At 45.4% G+C, this 19,357-nt stretch overlaps 1 protein-coding gene across 2 annotated transcripts in view; it reads left to right on the forward strand.

Annotated features, from left to right (window-relative positions):
• Positions 1 to 19,357, forward strand: part of SOX5 (SRY-box transcription factor 5) — a 749,551-nt gene that overhangs the window by 96,473 nt on the left and 633,721 nt on the right. The window lies entirely within an intron of this gene.

Below are 19,357 nucleotides of genomic sequence, written 5' to 3' on the forward strand. Positions count from 1 at the left end.
GGAATATCGACTGTTTGGTAGGAATAGGAATAATGAGATTCCCGTTGCCTAATCTTACGATAATTGGGTTATTACTATGCAAATTAAGGTATTACCTTTAAAAAAGAAGGTAAAGGAGAGGCTGGAGACAGCCATTTATCTCTCTATCCTTAAAGCTACGCTGCCACTTGTCTTTAGGTTGAAGATCCCTTTTAAAAACAATGTGGCAATATATAGTTCATCATCATCATTAGTTTGTTATATATATTAGTAGTCTCTTCCGGAATCTTTTAGGGATAATTGACCCAACACCTAACCTTGTGATCTTCATCACCACACCCATTGGATCACATCAGAGACTTACCTCTGTCGCCATTGCTGTGCCCATGAGCACAAGTTGTGCAAATAATAATAATAATAATAATAATAATAATAATAATAATAAATTATTTATAGCCCACCCATGTGGCTGGGTTTCCTATCATATGCACCAGCTCCCAGGGGCTGAGGAAGTTTTGGGCCCCCCCATTTTTTTGAGGGGGCTGGGTGCCCTCAATGTTCAGAGTGTGTTGGGCCCTTGGCTCCTGTGACATCACATGCACAACGTCAGGACATCATGTTGTGCCCCCTCAATCAGCTTGAGAAGATGGCGCCTCGGCCTCCTGTGGCACCCAGGAAAGGTCTCAGAATACGTGCATTTCACCCAAAATACACACTGCATGAGAGACTGTTCAGTTGCTGTTTGCACTGGCTCAGCCTCTCCTACATTGAACATACCCCTCAGACATGCCCATGTTTCACTAGATCTCAGGATTGGACGCCCACCATCCCTGCTATTCTGAACAGAGGAGGGGTGAGAAAAGCTTTTATTCTTCTGTCAGAGGGTGTGGTCTATTAAGTAGTGGGTGGACATAGCAGACGAGACAGAAATTTCTCCAAGTAATTCTTTATAAGTACAGTGGTACCTCTGGTTGCGAACGGGATCCATTCCGGAGTCCCAATCGCAACATGAGCAGAACACGGCCCATGTCTGCGCGGGTCGCGATTCGCCACGTCTGCATATGTGTGTGACGTCATTTTGCACGTCTGCCCATGCATGAGTGGTGAAACATGGAAGTAACCCTTTCTGGTACTTCTGCGTCGCCGCGGGACGCAACCTGAAAAAGCGTATCATGAAGCAAACGCAACACAAGGTATGACTGTAAGCTGGAACTGAACTGAACAGCAAACAGCTCAGCCAGCCTGCTTTTATAGGCAGCCGGCTGTCAACATTGTAACAACAACAGCCCAGGGTTTCCTGCCTAAATTAATGTGGACCTGAGTGAAAACTATATACACAACACCCCCCTGGTGGCCAGGGTGAGAACTTCAATACATAACATGGTCAAATGTCAACGCCATTTTGCGGCCTTCTCTTTTTCTCTACTCTTTTAAATGCAGCGGCCATTTTGTGTTATGCAACGGGCCCACCACAGCCATTTTGTAGCTGGAACCCAAAGCACGTCCTCAATACTCCAAATGTGCCTGCTGAGCCAGAAACATTGGCGACTTCTATCTAGTCAGACATCCTGTTTCCCATGGTGGCTACCAATTGCCTCAGGGAAGCCCACAAGAAGGCAGGGCCAGATTAAGGGTGCAAACCCTCCAAGTGTCCCTGCCAATTCGCCGAGTGGAATTGCCACAGTACCAGCCATTTCCCACCCCCGCCAAGCTGCTCTTTGTCATAGAGGGGAAGGTTCCCTCAGTTTCATTGGGCAGTTGTTTTCTATAGCAAATAGCAGCTCCAGGGGGTGGGAAGGTTGATCTGGAACATGATGCAGGAAGAAAGTGCTAAAAGTCCCTCCCCCGACACGTTGGTCCTGATCCTGATGGGCAGTTAAAAAGTGATGTGCTTTTTCCACGTAGAGTTTGGTAAAAAGTATGGGCACCACTTATCCACTTTGCATTGCATTAAGTCCCAAACACATCTTTTGCTGCAAGCATTGATGCATCAATACATTTTGCATATGAGAAAGAGAGAGCACAAGAAGAACTGGCTTGCTGAAATGGGGAAAGCAGCTGAAATTAAGAAATTAGATTAGAAGGGCAGCAACTAGTTTTCGGAAACGGGAAATGTTTTTGTTGTTACGAGACTAGATAGCACAGCAAAAGGGCTTTTGAAACAACACAAGGCTTTGGAAACAGAAGCTTTTCTTCTTTTAAAACCAAGGTGGGCTGGAGGGCGAAAGCAAAACAGCAGGGTGGAGAGCACTGTAAGCTGGCTTGGTGGCGACATGCATTCAACAAGCTCTCCACGATGTTCTGTAAGTGCTGCCTCCCACATTGTACTCCACTGGAAACAGCCGCGTGACAGCCAATCCATTGGCAAATCGTGGGGGGTTCTGAATGCCCCAAGTGCTAAAAATAACTTCCGTCAACTATGCCACCCCCCCCCCCGCTTTCAGTTTCTTTCTGAGCTATATATCCACCCTCGCTGCCCAATTGTCTCTCCCTGCTGACCTCCACCCTTTGGCCAGGAAGCTGGCAAGCAGATGGATTGCGCAGCGCATGACGCTGATTGCTCCCCGGTCACTTGGAAACCGAAAAGCATTGCGGTGGGAGGACGGGTGAACTTGCCACCTGGAAAACACTCAGGCGCTCAGCCTTCCCTGGCATGAGGTCAAAGGACGTGGTTATTAGCTCACGACCCTGCATTTCCCCTGGGGAGAGACTGCAATACACTTGCCGAGAGGCTGGGGTCAGCTGTTAAAAACTGATTTTTAAGTAGCTCCGTATCTTTGCCCGGATGCAGATGCTGTTTTAAGTGGGAGTAATTTGGACATTTAATCAAACGTGCTCACGCACAATTCAGTGCCGCAGAAGCAGGCGAAGCTCTTATTATAGATTCACCGCACTGTGTTTTCATGTGTATTCAAGGATAATAATACTCGGATACATTTCAAAGGGAAAAGGGATCTGCAGAGGTAGAGATTTGGAAGAATTTAAGCCTGTGTAAATGAAACTCTGTTGTTTAAATATGGTGGCTGGCTGTGAATGCAGTCATGGGGCGCAAAACTCCCAGGTTTTGGTCTGTTTATTTGGGTGCCTTTTAAAGACACAGGAGGGCTTTGGCTGATTTTGAGAGTGGGGAAAATTGAAGTGGAAAAGGATGACAGTCAGTGCCTATCTGGGACACGCATGGCTCTGTATGTGAAGAATCTGGACCAAGGGCATTTTGCCAAAGACAAAATGGCGCCCTGGCCCCACCATTCCCCATACAGAAGCCAACCACAACTTCCACTGAATCTTTCTTCAACCCTGGAGATGAGTCTGTCCCCTTCACTGCACCTGAAGTCAGGAAGTTAGATTAAGTCCTCCTGGGCAGGCTGTGTGGCACTGTCAGCTCTGTCTTCCCGCACCTTGCTCTCACTCTCCATTTCTCGGCAGCTGCCTCACTCTGGACTTCTCTCTACTGCAACTTCCTCATTCACCTCTGTTCTTAGAAGAAGCTAGATGTTTTTGGGTGCAAATGAATGAGTACGTGCGCCAGGCTATGGGCGGACTGCTCTGGAACCGGTGTGGAGAAGTGGCTAGAGTCTTTGGACAAGGGCCAGAGACCTTCAGCAATAACGCTCAATGAGGTGACCTTGGTGTCATTGCAAATCTGATGAGCATCTCCTCAATTCCTTCATCCCAAGTCATTTATAAATACAGTACATTGAACAACAACGGGCCCAGGACAGAACCCTGCAGCACCCCACATTGGTCTGATCTAGCAGAGTTATTACATTTGCAGTGGAACCCTTGGTCTGATTTGGTATAAGGCAGCCTTCTAGGATTCCGCGGTAAGCATGAAGCTGCCTTAATGTAATAGAGGAGACCAGCAAATTCTCAAGCATCAATATGGGGAAGGGTTGTAGCTCACGTACCAGTTTCTAGGGACAAAAGCATCAGAGGGCTATTTTGCCCCCATGTCTTGCCTGTAGGCATCCCATAGACACCTAATTAGAAATGGGGTGCTGGACAGGATAGGCCTTTTTGACTCTTTGCTCATTGCTAGTATAAGCCCATTTCCCTTTCTGTGTCATGTGGTTTCATGGCTGGTGATTTTTTTCTCTGAATTCAGAATATAAGCAGACAAAACACTCAAAGCAAAACTTTCAGAAACCAGGCTATTTTGCATACTTTCCACCCCCGGACCATCCCTCGCCGCAGGAACATTCAGTCTATGTGCACATCCAAGCCTCTAAACCTTGATTTCAGTCTTAAGTTTTTGGTACATGCATATCGATACAGATGACCCTTAAGGCAACTTTGTCCCAGGCAAACCATGGACAACCCTTGATCCCCACAGGTTTTCTGCTTTTTGTTTTTGGGTGGTGCAAGGGGAGCTATTCTCCATTATGCAAGGAACTCCCCCTGGGCAGATCCTTTCCAGGAACATCACATTTTATCCATGCATTGGACCAACTTTGAAAACAGAGAGAGTGATCACACTATCCTACCTTACAATTCTGGTGCCTTTTGGGACCAGTAGGGCAGTTGGCAGGGAGACTCACAGTGGGTGGAGCCAGAGACAGGTGGAGCCAGTTAATTCTAATTTTGTCCTCTTCCTCCCACACCCTGTTGAGTTCTAGAAGGGCAACACATGAGGAAGACTGTTGGAAGTGAGAAGACAAACAGCTGGGGGTTGGCAGGCTGAGTCTGAGGCTGGGACGGGGTCAGTGCATCATCTTCACCCTAATGGACCAGCCTCCAGTACCTTACATGACCGTTGCAAGGTTCACTGTAGTAAGGAGCGTTTCCACCACTTGAAATGTACGAGACAAATAGTGAGTAATTTACCCCAGGCTAAATTGTGCCTTGCGGAGATTGCAAGTGTTTTCCCCCTTCCTCCCTCCCTCCCTCTCCTCCTCCTCCTCTTTCCGTGTATATATTTATATGCTGCATTGTATAATTATTGGACCCTATCTTGCAACATGTTGAGGGAAGCTTTTGAAGATATAATCTTAGTTTGAGCTCAGTGGCTTAGTGAGATGTGGGCTTGCGGGCCTCCCGATCTGGTGCTTTTTCATGCATAACAATGGAATGTTCTGCGGCGACTCAGCGTCTTTAGATAATACCCACCTACATGAAATCCTGAAGGCTGGTACACAGTTTTTAAAAGGTCATAACAAGAAAACTCGGTCTTGTAGCAGATTTTTTAAAGTCTCTCTCCCCCCCCCATTAATTACTATTAAATGCAAATCAGTGAGCAGTGTATTTCTCTTTGAAGAAGAAGAAAATCCTGACAAAATGTATCTGCAAAAGTATGAATTGTTCCAAGCCGTAGGAGTATCAGTATTTATGAACTCCCAGGTATCTTCTTATTTCTTTTATTTTGTTTCACCTGGTTTATTTCAGTCTCCAGCCATTACTATTAAGGAATTCATGACATTTTCCTTTGGCAATAATTCAGGAGAAGAGAGTATTAAGAGTCCAAGCTGGAACTTTTAATCTGAGCCTCTTCAAAATTCAGGGGATTTTAGGTAGGATTCCTTTGATCTGAATGGACTTTGAAGGTTTTTGACTCGGCACGAGGAGAAACCAATTTCTGCTTCTGCAGGGGTCTGTGGGCGAAGAAACTACGAATTGCTCTCTGCCCATGTAGCTCTTTCTTTTTGTGGTCAAGGGCTTAGCAAACAGGGACACTTCTGATCTTCTTCCCTACCGGAATTTCTACTGGGATTTCAGAATTCCAAATATTGCAGGCTTGTTTTTGAAGTGGAAATGATTAATCGGAAATCCTACGCTGAGCCCTCTTCCCATGCAATTGTTGTGGGGCAACTCAGGCATAGAGTTTGTTCACATCCTCCCCAATCTGTGCATTCAGGAGGGAATACTGACAACTGTAGTTCATGTGTAGGTAGCCTTAGGGCTGGACTACTGCACCAGGCTCTCTGTGGGGCCACCCTTGGCCTTGGTCTGGAAGCTCCAGCTGGTGGAGAATGCGACCGCCATATTGCTGACAACATGTGACATCACTGTTAAAACATCTACATTGGCTGCCCACTTACTACCAATCCATGGTCAAGGTCCTTGTATCAATTTACAAAGTCTTGAGCAGCTTACATTATGTCCAAGGTACCTACCTGTGGGTCCCCAGATGTTGGACTACAACTCCCATCATCCCTGAGCTCTGGCCTTGCTAGCTAGGGGTGATGGGAGTTGTAGTCCAACAACATCTGGGGACCCACAGGTTGAGAAAGGCTGCCTTAGAGACTGCCTGAACTCTTATATCCCAGCTTGATCAAAGAGATAATGTGCAGAAGCATTGTTGGTCATCCCCCGAGTTGGTGATGCTTATTTGACATCAGCACAGAGTAGAGCCCCTGATGTCATCAACACAGTCCTGTGGAAGGATCATCCAACAGAGATTCAACAGGCGCCTTCTATTTTAATATTTAAATACTTTTTGAAAACTTCTGTACGCTGTCAGGCTTGCAAAGATGGTTAAGAAACCATCTTCTAATAGTTACCCGATGACCTGGGGTTTTATGTGGGTTTATTGTACGGTACAGGTATAATTTGTTATAAACAGCTCTGATATTTTTATGAGATGGTAGTATGCAGGCATTTTAATAAATAAACGAAACAGTGCGGGAGAAGCACTCTTGATGTAGTCATAGGAATGAAATCATGCGGTTTTGATTACATGAGTATCGATTGATATATTTATACCGTATAGGAAAGTTAATTTAAATGCAATTTAATTGGTACGTACTTAACTTGCAAGCCACTTTACATTTCAAGAAATCTCGGAGTGTTTGGCATCTCAGCGAAAATCAATCTTTATTACATAAAACTGTGACTTCCGATTTCAGTACAGCTGCTCCTAAAATTCCACACTTTAAGTAACAGAGAGAATACATCTCTAAACAATATACAGTGGTACCTCAGGTTAAGTACTAAATTCGTTATGGGGGTCCATTCTTAACCTGAAACTGTTCTTAACCTGAAGCACCACTTTAGCAGGGCCTCCTGCTGCCGCTGTGCTGCTGGAGCTCGATTTCTGTTCTTATCCTGAAGCAAAGTTCTTAAGCTGAGGCAACATTTCTGGGTTTGCGGAGTCTGTAACCTGAAGCATATGTAACCTGAAGCGTATGTAACCCGAGGTACCACTGTACATTTATAATGTTCTATGGTAAATAATAATGATAATAATAATGATGATGATGGTGATGATAATGATAATATTGTTTAAAAAGGGAGGAATGCAGTTTGACTGCTCAGTAGAATTTGGGTGGAAGAGGCAAGTGAGAGACAGACACCAACAAGGGTTAACCAGCTGTGCCAGCAGTGGCACAATGGAGACAAGGGCAGCTTTAAATGAAATGAAATGAATATTTCATTCGGCCACTCGGCTGCCTGCTCCAATTGCCTCCTTTGCTTGGCCGAGATCTTAATCTAAAGTGACAACAACATCAGTTTCAATGTGCACCAGTCACACAGAACATGACTTCCTTAACATAAACACTATTTACATGGAGAGTCTGGCTAGAGCAGGGAACTGGGAGCGTGCCCGGCCGAGGAGCAAGGCTTACAATGAAGGAGAGCTAACAAGCAACGGAGAATTAGCAGAAGCAAATGAAAACCTGACCCTCAAAGGGCACATCCCTGACACGTCTGAGAGCAAGGGGGGGAGGGACTCTGCACGGCTAACCTGGCTTCCTGTAATGACTGTGTCCTTTCAAAGGAACAAAAATAAAAATAGGACCTCCGCCCCCCCCCATTTTTGACACTTAGCTGAATCCTACTTTGCATGATCTAAGAAGAAGGTTATGTGGGATATTCTCAAACACCCAACTCGCTGACCCTTGCTCTTGTTCCTCCATTAATTGTTTTCCGTTCATTTCCTCCGCATCCCTGAGCAATGGGCACTTTCAGCTGAGGTAGCTTTTCACATTTCAACTTTCCTTATAACGAGGATGTCGGGTTGCTGATTGGGACGAAGAGGAAGGAATTCAATTCGGTTCGCATTTGGAGGCGAACCTGCATCATTCACACTTTCCTAAACATTACCTGAGCCAAAACACAGCCATTCTTTGTCATGTTTAGGGAAGCTTTTAATGTTTAATAGGTTATTGTATTTTAGTGTTTTGTTGGAAGCTGCCCAGAGTGGCTGGGGAAACCCAGCCAGATGGGCGGGGTATAAATTATTTATTTATTTATTTATTTATTTATTTATTTATTTATTTGCTCTTTTCTGAATTTTGCAATGCAGTCCTCCAGCCAGGCAATGTGTCCAAAAACATGCATAGACTAGCATAGAGCATGCATAAAAATGTATATATAATTGTGGAAAATAGTATACAAAATTGCTTTATATGGGGGGGGGATTGCTTTGCAAAAATGTGCATATTGGGCAAAATTGCATGCAAAGATTTGTATATTAGGAGGAATTCACACTAAAATGCTGATGAAGTTCCATGGCGACTCCCCTCTCCTTAATTGCAAATTTATGTGGAATTGTGAACTGCATTTAAGACTGGAGAAGCTGGGAGAAACTGGAATGGACAGATTAGTCTATCACTATTTTCAAACAGCTGTAATTGATGGACCACCTTCTTCAACACCCTGGGCTTTGCCCTTGCATACTTTTTTACCCAATTCCCCCTGCTTCAGCTGGGGTAACTTGGAACACTTCAGAAAGAGAAGCCTTTGATGTCTGTGTCCCCCAAGGATGCCCCACTGTCATCCTCTTACTTTGGGCTCTCAAATTGCAGTGACATCCTGTGCAGCGCTAAAATCAACCTCTCGTGTTCCATTCTACAGCATCGTTGTGGTGCCCCTGTAGCATGACACCCAGTTCCGCTGCACTATTCATGCCACCCTAAAACCCCCTCTGCTCTGACTTGGAGGCATCCATTACAGAAGCAGTAGCTGAGCTTTCCAAACTTTTCATGTTGATGACACACTTTTTAGACATGCATCAGTTCGTGACACAGGACGTGGGTGGCGCTGTGGGTTAAACCACAGAGCCTAGGGCTTGCCCATCAGAAGGTTGACGGTTTGAATCCCCACGACGGGGTGAGCTCCCATTGTTCGGTCCCAGTTCCTGCCAACCTAGCAGTTCAAAAGCATGTCAAAGTGCAAGTAGATAAATAGGTACCACTCCAGCGGAAAGGTAAATGGCGTTTCCATGTGCTGCTCTGGTTTCTCCAGAAGCAGCTTAGTCATGCTGGCCACATGACTCGGAAGCTGTATGCTGGCTCCCTCGGCCAATAAAGTGAGATGAGTGCCGCAACCCCAGAGTCGGCCACAACTGGACCTAATGGCCAGGGGTCCCTTTACCTTTTTAATTCAGTTTTACTAGCAAAGCGGAGGTTAAACTAGCCCCTTTCCAGCTCTGGGAGGAGCTTGGGGAGCATTTTCACGACACATCTACACACTGCAGCCAACACACTACGGTGTCGTGACACACAGTTTGGAAAGCTCTGCCGAGTGAGACCAACTCTATCCGTTTATAGTCAGCCCAAGCCCTACCGAAAGCCTAGCCTAACTACAGAAAGGACACACCCATTTACAAAAGTCAGGCTTCTTTATAATGCGCAAGCTCCATTTCAAACTACTCAACAATTGATCCACCCATCCATTTGGGTAGGTGTGCCTGAGAAACATTCCAGCCAGGGGTTAGGGTTAGGGTTAGGGATGGTGTTATAGGATGGTCTAAAGAGTGCTGAGCCCTGGGTTCTTTTTGCAGAGCCCTGCGTCTCTTCCTGCCTTTCCTTCCTTTTTAAAACTTCCTGTTAAAATATTTTCATATAGACTAGGCACACTATGAAATGCTAAGCTGGTCCCCTGCTACCTTCATCCACGCCCAGAGGCATGGATACACAAAAATTAGTATATGTAAACTAGTGTTTTGGGCCTGTGTCCCAAAACAGAAGTATGTAGCAGCACCAGCCCTAAAAAAACTGTTTTAGTAATAATTTAAGCAAGCATCTCCTAAGCATTAAATATGTTTTAATATGCTTGTCCCACCAGAGGAAAAAGAACTATAGGAATGTCATCTCACTTTGCCTAGTCTCAACACTATAAGCCCCCCAGGAAAGCAGGAATTACGAGAGAAGGTTCTCTTTAGAAAATGCAGAGATCTCAGCGGCATGGCCTTCATGTTGAGACATTTGCATTCCACATTAAGTGATTTGTTGAAGCTCGTCTCAGTTTTTGCTTTTGTTATGTGAAGAGACAATTCCATGCAGGCCAATTCTGATGCGACAGTACTCACTGTTTCCTCCCGACACCCCGCTAATTCCTGTAAATGTTTCAGTCTTCCAGCATTCTGGCCCGGCATTGTGTGTTCAGGACAGTTATCTGCAAAAAAGCTGTTTTCATGACTCATATTCAAATCACTGTTGTGTATCGCCTGCACAATATTTGATCCGTTTATTCTTTCGCTGTGAGGGTGGCAGCGATGATGATGCTCTCCACTCAAAAACACATGCATTTCTCTATGAAAGCAATGTAGATCTGAATCCGTTTGAGCAGCACATGTGAAGTTGATTTAATTAAGTATTGTATTACTCATCCAATCTTAGTTTTTGGAAGTATGGATCCAGTAATCCTCTTGAGGCTACTGCACATTCTAGATGCTTTTCTGAGCACAGATATTTGCAGCAGCCTTAACATCTACATGCATCCACTGCCACACATGTGAACTTTTTGCTAAATTTTAACGGGCCGCGATACACACATTTACATCTATTTATAGCAGTAAGGTCTCACCCCCCATGAATTATGAGTCTTTTTGCCAACATTTACCTCTGCAAGTCAGAGTTGGCCATCAAGGGGCCTCTTAAACCTTCAATATGAGCACAAGTATCTAGTTATATTTATCAGTTCCATTGATCAAAGTGGCAAACGTCATCTCTGATTTGTAATTCCTGCAAAACTCCTTGTTACCTACTGGGATTTTCTTCCTCTTGAGAAACAACTCGTAAAGAGAAATATGGCTGAGGGGGACAGGAACTCTGTCCATTATAGGCAAAGCTACCTAAATATAAGCCATCCAGAAAAGTTAGAGATGGGTACAATCTTAACCAGGACTACAGGCACAGCTTCTGAGACACAACTAATAGAGCAATCGTATATGTGTCTACACAGAAGTAAGCCCCACCAAGGACAATAGAGTTTGCTCCCAGGTATGTGGATATAGGACTGCAACATAAGCAAAGCTGTTTTTTAGCAGGGATTCGTGAAGGGTGGCTAAAAAGGAAATACAGTGGACGCTCGGGCTGTGAACATGATCTGTGCGGGAGGCACGTTTGCAAACCGCAGCGCCACGTCTTGCACGCGTTGGTTGCGATTCAGTGCTTCTGTGCATGCGCAAAGCGTGATTTAGTGCTTCTGCGCATGTGCGAGCACCGAAACCCAGAAGTAACCCATTCTGGTACTTCTGGTTTCGGCTCGGTGCGCAAACCGAAAACACGCAACCTGAAGCATCTGTAACCTGAGGTATGACTGTAGTGTTCAGTTGGAGTTGTTTTATTTTATTTATTAGACTTATATACCTGTCCTTCATCCACTAGCTAAATATTCAAGGTAAAAGCACAAATAAATCGTTAAAACAAAAACAACAATAATAATAATAATAATAATAATAATAATAATAATTTATTATTTGTACCCCGCCCATCTGGCTGGGTTTCCCCAGCCACTCTGGGCGGCTTCCATAAAAACCAGAAATACACTAAAATATCACAGATTAAAAACTTCCCTGAACAGGGCTGCCTTAAGATGTCTTCTGAATGTAAGGTAGTTATTTATCACTTTGACATCTGATTGGAGGGTGTTCCACAAGGCGGGTGCCACTACCGAGAAGGCCCTCTGCCTGGTTCCCTGTAGCTTTGCTTCTCGTAATGAGGGAACCGCCAGAAGGCCCTCGGCGCTGGACCTCAGCGTCCGGGCAGAACGATGGGGGTGGAGACGCTCCTTCAGGTATACTGGGCCGAGGCCGTTTAGGGCTTTAAAGGTCAACACCAGCACTTTGAATTGTGCTCGGAAATGTACTGGGAGCCAATGTAGGTCTTTCAAGACCGGTGTTATGTGGTCTCGGCGGCTGCCCCCAGTCACCAGTCTAGCTGCCGCATTCTGGATTAGTTGTAGTTTCCGAGTCACCTTCAAAGGTAGCCCCACGTAGAGCGCATTGCAGTAGTCCAAGCGGGAGATAACTAGAGCATGCACCACTCTGGCGAGACAGTCCGCGGGCAGGTAGGGTCTCAGCCTGCGTACCAGGTGGAGTTGGTAGACAGCTGCCCTGGATACAGAATTGACCTGCGCCTCCATGGACAGCTGTGAGTCCAAAATGACTCCCAGGCTGCGCACCTGGTCCTTCAGGGGCACAGTTACCCCATTCAGGACCAGGGAGTCCCCCACACCAGCCCGCCCCCTGTCCCCCAAAAACAGTACTTCTGTCTTGTCAGGATTCAACCTCAATCCATTAGCCGCCATCCATCCTCCAACCGCCTCCAGGCACTCACACAGGACCTTCACCGCCTTCACTGGTTCTGATTTGAAAGAGAGGTAGAGCTGGGTATCATCTGCATATTGATGGACACCCAGTCCAAACCCCCTGATGATCTCTCCCAGTGGCTTCATATAGATGTTAAAAAGCATGGGGGAGAGGACGGAACCCTGAGGCACCCCACAAGTGAGGGCCCAGGGGTCTGAACACTCATCCCCCACCACCACTTTCTGAACACGGCCCAGGAGGAAGGAGCGAAACCACTGTATAACAGTGCCCCCAGCTCCCAGCCCCCCTAGACGGTCCAGAAGGATGTTATGGTCGATTGTATCAAAGGCCGCTGAGAGATCCAGCAGAACTAGGAAACAACTCTCATCCAGCAGAACAAAACAACAAACCCCCTCCCGGGGGGGGAGGAAGGGGGGCGGTGCAGGCAGACCACCCTGGGTGTCTTCGCTGAGGGGTGTGACATTTGGTGCAACGCCAGCCCATGACTCCCAAGCCTACCCTGAGCCGTCGGGGGAAGGGGGGAGCTGCACCACTTTGCTAGCAGGATTCCCCTTCCCCCTTCGTTTTGAATGCTCGGAGGAGGCTTGGGAGTTGTAGGTGGGCGGCACGCCAAATGTCCACCATCAGTGGCTTGCTCTGCCCCTGTGGGAGGCTTGCTCTGCCTCCGGCTGCAGGGCGTGCACACTGATCGGGAGTGCGCCCACCCTGGCCAGCGCGGGCATATGCTCTGCCTCTGCCCCCTCCCACAAACACATTTAAAAGGCTGTAGAATAGTAATCATTCAAAGGCCTTGTTAAAGAAGAACGTTTTTGCCCGGCGCCTAAAGGCCACTAGATGAACCTCCCTGGGAGATCATTCCACAGATGGGGAGCCACTGAAGAAAAGGCCCATTTTCATGTTGCTGCCAAGTTACAGGGAACCAGGCAGAGGGCCTTCTTGGTAGTGGTGCCCTCCCTGTGGAATGCCCTCCCATCAGATGTCAAAGAGAACAACAACTACCAGACTTTTAGAAGACATCTGAAGGCAGCCCTGTTTAGGGAAGCTTTTAATGTTTGATGTATTACAGTATTTTAATATTTTTCTGGAAGCTGCCCAGAGTGGCTAGGGAAGCCCAGCAAGATGGGTGGGGTATAAATAAATTGTGATGATGATGATGATGATGATCCAGAACTCTCACTGAGGAGGCACACAAAGAAGGGGCTCAGATGATGATCTCAGGGTCCAGACTGGTTTATATGGTGAGAGGCAGTCCTTGTGGTATAGCATATGCTATTATCTGGAAGGCTATGCAGTGTAGCGGCTAAAACATTTGGTGCCCTCCATAGATTTTGTACAACAACTCCTATCACCCCTAATAGTCAAGGAGGAATGGAGTTGAAGTCCAAGCCATCTTGAGGGACACAGGTTCCCCACCCTTGAAGCAAGCAGCTACGAATGTAAAGGTGTGCCTGTACGCCAAAGGTGTCCGATAGATGTCTGTGTTAAAGAGTTACTAGTGGCCAAACAGATTAAAACACTGAGAAGAACACATCTTTCATGTAATAACCATCATCTCACCAACATACAAAGACTAGAAATTAGATTAACTTAGACCAGCTCACTCATACTTGAAATACGAATGCCTACTACAAGTAGATTTATTGAGGATTAACAACTAATAGAACAGTATCTATTTCATGATTGTTAATCCCCAATGAGTGCTTTTTAAATAATTAATTGGCACTTAACGAAGGGATTATGTTCATTGTGGTGTTGTATGGGAAGCAATAAAAGACTTCTATGGATGATTAAATGCCAAAGGGAGTAGTCAGAAGCAGAAAGATGATAAGGGGCAGGGGAGGGGGGAAAGCCATGTAGATCTAAGTGCTTTCCTGTTACCCACCATACAGGAAATAATGCCTTTTGCTTGTCTGGATGGAGGATATAGAGGTGGCTGTGGGTGGGTGTAGAAACCAGCCTAATGCACAAAGGATTTTATTATTATTATTTGCATTTGTGGCTCCACCCACATTTGCCTCTGGCCGTGCCCACCACTGACATGTGGCCCCCCAAAACTTATCCAGATGGGAATGTGGGCCCCATGGGGGATGAAAAAGCTTCCCAACTTCTGTTCTGGATTGATTTTTTTAATTAAAAAAATTATATCACCTGTGGACAAAAGGTTGTGGAATGGATGGAATGTAACGCCTATTTCTCTTCTACCAGCTGTATGATTTCAGGAGATCTGTGGCAGAATAATCAAGCTTATTTAACACTCCTAAGTCATATGTAGATGTTCTGTTAGCAGCTTGTCATGGTCAGGGTGTGATCTGGGTGAGAATGGCTGTTCCCCCTCCCCTGGTCTCTGAAAAGTGAAGAGGAGGAAAATGTTTCATTCTGCCCTTTGCTACTCCCCTTGCAGAGGACCAGAATTTCTGGAGAAAGGAAGAACTGGGAACTTCCACTGGCATCTGATGTATTAATCTATTATAGGAGCTTCAAGTTGGCTTTTGCTGCCTGAGGTTTGTATGAGGCTGGTCTCTCTCCACTACACATATGGCTGCTAAATTCCCTATACTTTTGTTTATTTTATAAAATTCATTATAAAACCTCAGGACTTGTCATTGTAGACACTGAGAACCAGTGTTTGTTTGTTTAAAAAAGATTATATCCTGCAATTTCATTTTTTAAAAAATCAAAAAATACACACACAAAATAAGAGCCACATAAAAACAAATATCACATATCACAGCCTAGCTGTAAATAATATCCCCCCCTTTAATTAGCTACATGCACCTGGTGGCATAGAATAGTTTTTAGCAAACATTTCGAAATGCATAGGGAGGATACTTGCTGAATCTCTGTTGGAAGAAACTGAGCTGATAATACGGTTGTGTTGACATCAGATGAGCCTTAGTAACTCTGGGGACAACCATTGATGCTCCTGCAGGTGATCCCAGTGACTGAGCTGGAGTATAATGGTTTAGGTGGTCCCTGAAGTTCCTTGGAGGGACGCGGGTGGCGCTGTGGGTTAAACCATAGAGCCTAGGACTTGCCGATCAGAAGGTTGGCGGTTCGAATCCTCACGATGGGGTGAGCTCCCATTGCTCGGTCCCTGCTCCTGCCAACCTAGCAGTTCGAAAGCATGTCAAAGTGCAAGTAGATAAATAGGTACCGCTCTGGCGGGAAGGTAAACGGCGTTTCCGTGCACTGCTCTGGTTCACCAGAAGCGGCTTAGTTATGCTGGCCACATGACCCGGAAGCTGTACACCGGCTCCCTCGGCCAATAAAGCGAGATGAGCACCGCAACCCCAGAGTCGGTCACGACTGGACCTAATGGTCAGGGGTCCCTTTACCTTTACCTAAAGTTCCTTGGACTCCAGTTGTTCAGGGCTTTGAAAATTAAATCAAGAACTTTGTACCTGACCAGGTAGCAGCCAATGCAAATGCTTTACCAATGGTATCACATCCTGTCTGCTATCTGTACCTGCTGGACTTATTCTGCCATGCCAATAGAGCCCCATGCCTCCCAGCTGACTGGGGACTCCTACCCTGGGCTCCATACAAGCTCTGCACATGCCTTTCCCAAACTGATGCTCTCTGTGTGTTTTTAGACCACAACTCTCATCACCCTTGACCAATGGGCATGCTTACTGGGAGCTGTAGCCCAAACTCTTTGTAGTCCTCCTCTGGAGGGCACCAGGTTGGTGAACACTGTTTTAGAGAAAGGGTAGTTTGCTCATCTCAGTTTTGAAGGGGGTCAAGCCCTCGCCGTGTCTCCCCCTCCTGTCTTCCCGCTGGACATGTTTACACGTGCAATGTAAATAACCTCCCCAGCCTGTTAGTGTATTTTAAGAGACTTCAGAGGTTATTTACATTACAGATGTGTTTCCTTAAACCCATCCGTTCCTGAGTAGTGGTATGTTTTGACAGAAGCGTCTCTATGAAATTATAGATTGCACAAATGGAGCTGAATTCAAGTCAATCACAGGGGAGCAAGCTCCACGAATCTCGATGAGGTCACACACCTCCTGAAGGATGCAGTTTGTTAATCCGATATCGCAACCAAGGAATTCCATTAATAGACTTGCACGCACGCAACGGCTGTAGAGATCCTTGCTTCTGACAGTGAGTAATGTGTGGGTGAGAGAGAGAGAGAAGGGAGGGTGGAGAGGAGGAGGAAAGAGAGAGAGACAGAGACAGAGAGAGGCCGTAGGCAGCTGAACACAGAAAGAGTTGAAGTGAAAGGGACCACAGTTGGATGGTCAATCTACCGACAGTGTCTTTTTTAATATATATATATATAATTTTTTATTAGTTTTTTAACATATCATTTTCAACAGTAATTAAACATACTTTTACATCTTATACAATTGTTTTTTTAAAAAATAATTTTTTATTCATTTTTTAAACACATATAAACACACAAACAAAACAAAAGACAAATACATACACAACATTTAAATCATAATGTTATTCTCATACACCTTCTTTCCTCTGACTTCCCCATACCTCCCTTTCACATCTTATACAATTGTTTTGACTTCCATCAATCACATCTGAAAATTTTCCAGTCTAATCTCTTAGTATATATTTCTTACTTTCCCCATTACATTTAAATCTCATAACTAATATCTCTATTCTTTTTCTACTTTGTAACACCATAGATTTATCCTTACAAAACTTCTTGTAGTCCTACTAGTGTAATTTGTTGATTGCAATTGCTCTTCAGATAGTTCATACACTTCTTCCAGTCTTCTGCGAATCTCTGGTCCCGCAGGTTTAGAATCCTTCCTGTCATTTTGTCCAATTCTGCATAGTCCATTAATTTTGTCTGCCATTCTTCTTTCATCGGAATTTCTTCTTGCTTCCATTTCTGGGCTAACAATACTCTTGCCGCTATTCAATCTACCGACAGTGTCAAGCCAGCAGCTCAGTTGAGGGCTGTAGTGCAATGGTAGAGCGTTGAATGCAGAAGGTCCCATGTTTAATCCCTGGCATCTGCATTTAAGAGGCTTCTGTCTGAAACTCTCTGTCTCTTTCTGTCTGGAGAGCCCCTGCTGGCCATTTGTCTGGTGGACCATTTGTCTGACTAGGTACACGGCAGCATCCCATGAAACATAAGCCCTACTCAAGCCTTCTAGTTTGGAGTACAGTGGTACCTCGGCTTAAGTACTTAATTCGTTCCGGCGGTCCGTTCTTAACCTGAAACTGTTCTTAACCTGAAGCACCACTTTAGCTGGGGCCTCCTGCTGCCGCTGTGCTGCCCTCGCACAATTTCTGTTCTCATCCTGAAGCAAAGTTCTTAACCCGAGGCACTATTTCTGGGTTAGCGAGTCTGTAACCTGAAGCGTATGTAACCCGAGGTACCACTGTAAAGGCGGCATACAAGGAGGGGCATGTAAATCAGCTGCACCCTGAGGTCTGTTCCACACCAACCCTCTGTAGTGTCTGTGCATACAGTACATATGTGCTGTATCCTTGGGGATCCTTGGGGAGCAGGAAGGATCCAGGCACACAACAACACAGCACAACAACACAACACAACAACACAACACAACACAACAACAACACAACACCACAACACAACAACACACCATGGCTTCTCCACAGTGTGAAGCCTTGATTGCTAAGTGTCAGAATCCCAGCCTGACCCAGACACTGGAGAGACATCTTCAGACTCCACACAGCATCCTCACTCCTGAAGACATAGAATCATATAGTTGTAGAGTTGGAAGGGACTCTGAGGGCCATCTAGACCAACGCCCTGCAATTCAGAAATCTCAGCTAAGCATCCATGACAGATGGCCATCCAATGAAGGAGAGTCCACAACATCCCGAGGGAGACCTGTTCCACTATCCAACAGCTCTTGCTGTCAGAAAGTTCTTCCTGATGTTCAGTCAGAATCTCCTTTCTTGGAACTGAAAGCCATTGCCTCAAGTCCTGCCCTCCAGAGCAGGAGAAAACAAGCTTGCTCCATCTTCCACGCGACAACCCTTCAGATATTTGAAGATGGCTATTGTATCTCCTCTCAGTCTCCTCTTTTCCAGTCTAAACATACCCAGCTCCTTCAACCGTTCCTCATTTGACTTGGTTTCCAGACCGATGTACAATGGGTAACATATACTTGCAGTTTCACAACCCTCAGCGAAACATAGAAACACATAAAACGTTTTGCCAAACTTGATGAAAAAAATTAAATTGTGTGAAAAGTACAGTTGATAGGGATTTTTAACTTGCTGTAGCTGTAAGGTGTTTTTTTTACAGTTGCATTTGCTGATTCATTTCACATTTTTGTTTTATGGTTACTGTATATTAATAAAGGGATGACAAGTAGACCACTAGTGGTTGCGAGCCGAACATGGGGAAGCAGACTGAGACAGCAATATCACAATTTTTTTCTCAGTAGGAAGGAAACCTCATTTATTTCAAGGGGAGTTCTGTGCTTAGGCTGTGATACTATACTATATACCGGGGGCAAGCTTCATTGGAAACAATGGGTCTTACTCTGAGAAGACATTTATGCAATTGCACTTTTGTGTACTGGAAGTTGTGTGTGTGTGTGTGTGTGTGTGTGTGTGTGTGTAGGGGAGGGTATCCCCTACCAGAGCAATTTATCTAAAAGCAGTAGGGGGCTGGAGCAGAGGGAACACTCTGAACATTAAGTATAACACAGCTGCGCTCTGTTTATGCTTAGGCTACAATAAAAAAAGCTATAAAATTTGAGATGTCAGAGCGCCACTTTGCTTTATTTATACTGTTTCCTCTGAGCTCTGTCACCCAGCACATTCATCTCCTCAGCTCCAGCAAGAACGGCAAAGATTAAAATATCACAGCTCAAAATAGGAGTCAAGAGGAAGGAGATTCATCATAGCCCTATTATTATTTTTAATGTACCAAAAAAT

Source organism: Podarcis melisellensis (assembly GCF_964234715.1).
Source record: "Podarcis melisellensis genome assembly, chromosome: 10".
Classification (NCBI taxonomy): Eukaryota; Metazoa; Chordata; class Lepidosauria; order Squamata; family Lacertidae; genus Podarcis; species Podarcis melisellensis.